The sequence below is a fragment of the Rhincodon typus genome, chromosome 11 (assembly GCF_021869965.1).
Source record: "Rhincodon typus isolate 14 chromosome 11, sRhiTyp1.1, whole genome shotgun sequence".
Lineage (NCBI taxonomy): Eukaryota > Metazoa > Chordata > Chondrichthyes > Orectolobiformes > Rhincodontidae > Rhincodon > Rhincodon typus.
Window position 1 is genome coordinate 16,390,827 of NC_063342.1, and position 6,583 is coordinate 16,397,409.

The window sequence follows — 6,583 nt, forward strand, 5'->3', positions numbered from 1 at the left end:
ACGAGTGCTCCATGATTCGTTACAAATGCAGTCATATACAGCTGAATACAAATACATTAATGTCTCTGACTAAGCAGCCATTTAGCAGAAAAAGAAGCTCTAATCCTAGCTTCACAGTGTACCTTACAACAGAATAATTGCACTAAAATAACTTTTAAGAGAAACATGCAGTCTGCAAGTATCTGTTTAAGGCAGCATATGCTGCCATATTCATGAAAAGTGCACAATGTGATAGAAAGGAGAAGGAACACCCACTGAAGTAAAATAGAACGATGACAGATACATGAAAAAGCAGGCTTAAATTAATTTTGTTTTTAAAAGTTCCTTTAATTTTTGGGGCTAATTTTCAGCTCTTTAAGAGAGGCATTAGCCTAGACAGGAAATACATTCAAGTTCTCTCTCACACATATACAGTTAGACATCCTTGTCTGAAGGTTGTCGTTTCTAGATTTGAGGTGGGGTGGGGGAGGTGTGGATAGTGGAGGGGTTGGTGTGAATAAGTAGGTGCTGAAGTTTGTGCCACCAGCCAGCTCCATTATGAGCCATTTTGCTCAAGGCCAGATCAGCGTCAGTGCTGCCACATATTGCCAAGCAGCACCCCACTTACTGAGAGGGAGCATTAAAAGGTCAATTACAGCCATTAAACAGTGGCCCAGAGGAATTTCCCAATTGGCCTCCCACAAGTATTGGGCACTCTCCAGAAAGACTTTGAGGTCCTACTGCCTACTAATCCACAGGCTGCCCTACAGAAGGTGTTTTGAATTTTTTTTTATTCAACATATTTTTCCTGATCAACCTGTTCAGAGATGTTATTACACACCTTTGGAGCAGGTGGGACTTGAGCCCAGGCCTCTTGTTTCAGGGGTAGGGACACTACCACTACATCATTAGATGCCCAGAAGGTGTTTTGAACAGTCAACCCCTCAAACCTGCTCTAGTATTCAATGAGATCACAGTTGATCAATTTGTGCTTTGAATTCACATTCTCATCTACCCAAATAATCTTTGATTCCTCACCTAACAAGCATCTATCTAAATCTGCCTTAAGAATATTCAGCGACCCCACTTCCATCACCTTCTGAGGCAAAAAGTTCCAAAGTTGCACAAGCCTGAGAGATGAAAGTTCTCCTCGTGTCTATCCTAAAAGGAAGATCCCTGATTTTACATGGTGCCCCCCAGTTCTGGACTTACCCACAAGAGGAAATATTTTTCCATCTGCAGGATATTGTATATTTCAATCAAATTACTCTACACTCTTCCAAATTTCAGAGGAAACAAATACTGGACTTTCCTAATAAGACAACCTATTCATTCTAGATATGAATCAAGTAAACATCTTCTGAACTACCTGCGACGCATTTACATCCTTCCTTAAATACGGAGACCAAAATTACATAGATTCTCTGCACAATAGTGACCTGACAGCTTTGGCTGTTTTCTTAAAAAGCCTTTAAAAGTACTGAGAAGACACATCAAAATGGTGATACCTTCCCCTATCCTTACTTACAGTGGCAATCTACAGCCTCTGTCTCCTGCTGGAGAGCCTCTTATTGGCTCACCAGCATCATAATACCACCCACTGACCATCTGTAATTGGGTGGTGAGCATAACCCATAGCCACTCATTGGCCAATCCAGGCCAAATCTAGAGGTTTAGTGACCTCTCAAAACACAGTGCAGATTGTGACTGTATTTGGCTGTAATACTGTGGGCCTAATGCAAAAACAAAATCCTCTACTTGGTCACAAAACCAAGGCATTCGAGGGAGTACTGAAAAACATTCCTGCTTTTGTTTGTTGTGTAAAATGTATGTTTAGCAAAGCTTCACTTTTCAATTCTGTCCCTTTATAAAAAACATCTCAGCGCTTGGTTTGTTTTATTTTTATGGCCTTATTAAACTGCAGCTGCTACATTTAGTGATCTGTGTATTTGTATTCCAAAATCCTTTTACCCCTCCACACCACGTACTCACTTGTTTTCCAAATAATGCGTGACCTCCATAGTTTAGTTACCAATATGTCATACTTCACGCTTATGTGTTGAAATTTATTGGCCAATTATATGAAATTAGTAAAGTGGGTGTTGTTTACGGGGTGTTACTCTGCCTGTTCATCAGCTGTTTGTAAAATAAAGCTGCTCAATGATTTGTATCTGCCTCATTAATGTGCTTCAGACTCTTACTGATAGATTGGAGAGGTGCAAGTAAGGGCATGTATGTAAGATGTGTTGAGAAAAGGGGACATTTACCCCTGGTGTGTATCATTTGTGAACACGATGTTAGCATTGGCTGACGCAGAATCAGGATGCAATCTTTCATGCCCAATTCCCACTGAAGTTGCTAAACTTTAAGCTGGCAACTGCTAAGTTTTGAGAACATCCTCTTGAATCGGGCATTAGTTTTAAAATCTCAAACCCAGCCAATGCCTGAAAGAAATGACTCTGGCAAATCATGCAGATCATTGGAGGAGGGACATGCAGGTGGTTATCCTGCATCTACTGCTTTTTAACCATCATTGTAAGGGTTCTTGCAGCCCAGTGGTGGTGTCCCTACCTCTTTGAGCCAGGAGATCTGGGTTAAAGACCTACCTGCTCCATTGCTGTGCATTAACATCTCTGAACAGATTGATTAAAATAATTTAACCATCATTGTTGCTGACCCTTCTCTTCATAATCTGAATCACCATAGTCTGACCAGACCACAGGGCCGCTCTCTCATTAGAGAGGTGGTGATTTAACCTGAGGGCCACCGTACCTTAGATGAGGGAAGAGGTTGAGAAGGAGACCCCTTCATGGTAATCTATCTTTATTATATTATCAGCATAAAATACTGAGCAGGCAGCAGAATGGATACACCAATTCCCTCCGAAGATGGTTATGACCCAAACTTTGCAGCAGTAATGATAAAATCCCTTTGAAACTAGCAGCAGCTTCTACTATTGTGAATGGGCAGTTAAATGCAGAAATCTAGAAGCTGAGATAGTAGGAACTGCAGATGCTGGAGAATCCTGGCAGTATTTGCATGTTTCTATGTCAAGTGAGGTAGTCAGTTGCTTAGTGGTTTAAGGCAGTCAAATTGTTACCTTCATAGACTATGATGACACAGTCACGAAAAATTTGAAGAACTTTCTAAGGACAGCAAAGTGAAGGCCCCTTCTTTCCAGTACAGTCCACTGTTATCAGTGGTGCTGCAAGCTGTTGAGTTGCCATCCCTCTAATTGCATGGATGCTTGTAGAATGGGTGGCCCACCTTGATAGGGACAGCAATCTTTTATGACTCTGCGTCACATAGACTGCTAAAGCAGAATCGCCCACACCACCCGTGCCCCCCACTCGCCCCCACAACTTTTGGGTTCACAGGTGAGTCCCCCCCACTGTGATGGCAAAATCTAGTCCCCTGTTTTTGTAAACTTCAATGCTGTTTTTATTGTATGGTAGCATGAACTTCTGGAGCCCCACTGTCTCTCACTCAGAAAATAGGTCACATTCCTGAGTCAGTGGTATTTCCTCAGTGGCCCATCACTTTCCCACATGCATAGTCAGACTGACACACACCCAAGCTAAGACCAGACCAAAGCAGAAAATCTCCCTTCAGGTTATCATAGACTCATAGAGTCATACAGAATGGAAACAGATCCTTTGGTTCAACCAGTCTGTGCCAAACATAATCTCAAACTAAACTAGTCCCACCTGCCTGCTTCTGGCCCATATCCCTCCAAACCTTTCTTATTCATGTACTTTTCCAAATGTCTTTTAAATGTTGTAGTTGAACCCACATCCACCACTTCCTTAGGAAGTTCATTCCACACACGAACCACCCTCTGTGTAAAAATTTGCCCCTCATGTCTTTTTTAAATCTCTCTCCTCCCACCTTAAAAATGTGCCCCCTGGCCTTGGAATCCCCCATCCCAGGGAAAAGCTGACTACCATTAACTCTATCGATACCTGTCATTATTTTATAAACTTCTATCAGGTTGCCACTCAACCTCCTACGCTCCAGTTGAAAAAGTCCCAGCCTATCCAGCCTTTCTTTATAACTCAAACTTTCAATACCCAGCAACATCCTGGTAAATCTCTTCTGAACCCTCTCCAGCTTAATAATATCCTTCCTATAACTGGGCAACCAGAACTGGACACAATATTCCAGAAGATGCCTCACCAATGCAACCTCAACATGACTTCTCAACTCAAAGGTCTGAGCAATGAATGAAAGCATGCCAAACACCTTTTTAACCACCCTGTCTATATGTGATGCAAACTTCTAAGAATTATGTACCTGAATCCCTAGGTCTTCTGTTTTACAGCACTACCCAAGGCCCTACGATTAATTGTATAAACTCTACCCTTGTTTGATAGGCAAAGATCCAAATGGTAAGAATGACCAGTTAAAAATCAGTAATAAAGAGGGAAATCAAAAACAATGGGCATGGCAAATGAATGAAGGCATTGTTGAGTAAACAGTTAGGAAGAACTTCTGAATTAGAGAATATGAAAGTTAACAAAGGAGTTTAACTTTCTCTGTTAGTATATTAGTTTTATACGTGCTTAGAATATCTGCTATTTTAAACCATTAATCTGTTAGAGTCAGTGAGTGGACTGTTAAAATGCAAAGGAAATTGATGCAAATGTATCAACTAAAGGAAATTAAAGCTTCCTTTACGTTTCTATGGAGAATATGAATTGAGATATCTGGATAGATTGGTTTTATTGGGCCAGCTGGCCTTTGATCACATTTCTTGTTGATCTCAAATGAACTGTGCCAAGGCTCTGAAGCAGAATGCAGTTTAAAATGTGTTGCTTTGACAGAGTGTTGCGTTAATGTATCCCAATGGAATCTAGTTGAATAAATTGACAATAATATTCATTAAGAAATCTTTGGCTTTAATATAGGAAAATAATTATTTTGAATAAGAATGCTATTAGCTAATTAAAATTGTACTTTCAAAACAAAAGTAAAAAACAATTTATCTCCTCGTGTAACCATTTCAGGAATGTTGTACGTGTATAACATGGAGAAATAAATTCAGAGGCAGCTCCATTTACATCAACTAATATGATTTTTTTTTGTTAACAGTTTTACAAAATTCCTGGTCTGATTACAAGAACACCAAATAAAAGTTATATTTTTTCTTTGCATTTTACAAATCAGTAGATAATTATTTTCATTATTTTGGATACTGCATCATTAATCCAAATTGTGCAGTCAATCACATCACAAACATATAAATATATGAATTAGAAACATGACGTGGTCGCTCCACTTGAGCCTGCTCCACTATTCAATAAGATCATGGCTGACCATATTACCCCACATTCCTGTGTTATTCTCAATAACGTTTCACCCCTTTGCTTATCAAGAATCTATCTACATTGGCCTTAAAAATATTCAAGCACTCTTGTTTCTACTGCCTTCTAAAGAAGAGAGCTCCAAATACTCTCAATCCTCTATGAGAAAAAATTTCTCCCCATCTTTGCCTAAATGGGCTACCCTTTATTTTTACACAATGGATCCCAGTTCAATCTTGACACAAGAGAAAGTACTATTTCCATATCCACCCTGTGAAGGTCTTATATGTTTCAATCTTACTCTTCTAAAATCTATCAGATTCATGCCTAGCCTGTCCAACTTTCCTCATAATACCACTCTAGGTATTAGCGTGAGGACATGGTGTTCCCATATATCTGCTGCCCTTGTTCTTCCAGATGGAAGTGGTCATGGGCTTGGATGGTCCTGTCTAAGGATCTATCACCTTGATTCTTCTAGCTGGTGAAAGCCACATGTGATGGCCAGACACATTTCCAAAGGGAGAATTGGGTAGACAGTCACTTTTGGTTTTCTCATGCAGATACTGGTGAATGGTTTCAATGGCTGGTCTCCCTCTCAGATTAGTCTCAATGAAAGTAATTCACTAATCTTTGTGATATATAAAGGAATAAAGGCTCTTTCTCTTTTCTAACCATACTAATGGGTGGATAAAACTGATGCTTTGAAAATACACTGATATTCACAACCTTTACCAGGATGTTGCTGGAACTGGAGGGTTTGAGTTATAGGAGAGGCTGGATATGCTGGGACTTTTTTTTACTGGAGTGTAGGAGGTTGAGGGGTGACCTTAAAGAAGTTTATAAAATCATAAGGAGCATAGATAAAGTGACTAATCCAAGGTCTTTCCCCTGGGGGAAGTCAGGGGAGTTCAAAACTAGAAAGTGTATTTTTAAGGTGAGAGGAGAAAGATTTAAAAGGGACTTGAGGGGCAACTTTTTTTCACAGAGAGTGGTTTGTGTGTGGAATGAACTGCCAGAGGAAGCTATAGATGCAGGTACAGTTACAACATTTGAAAGACATTTGGACAGATGCATGAACAGGAAAGCTTTCAAGGGATATGGGCCAAACGCAGGCGAGTGGGACTAGTTTAGTTTGTGAAAATTGGTCAACATGGATGAGTTGGATTGAAGGACCTGTTTACATGTTGTATGACTTTTTGACTTGATGACTCTATATATCCCACTCTCTTTTGAAACCTCCAATGGAATCCACCTTTACCACTCCCCAGACAGTGCATTCCAAATCATAACAACTCTCTGAG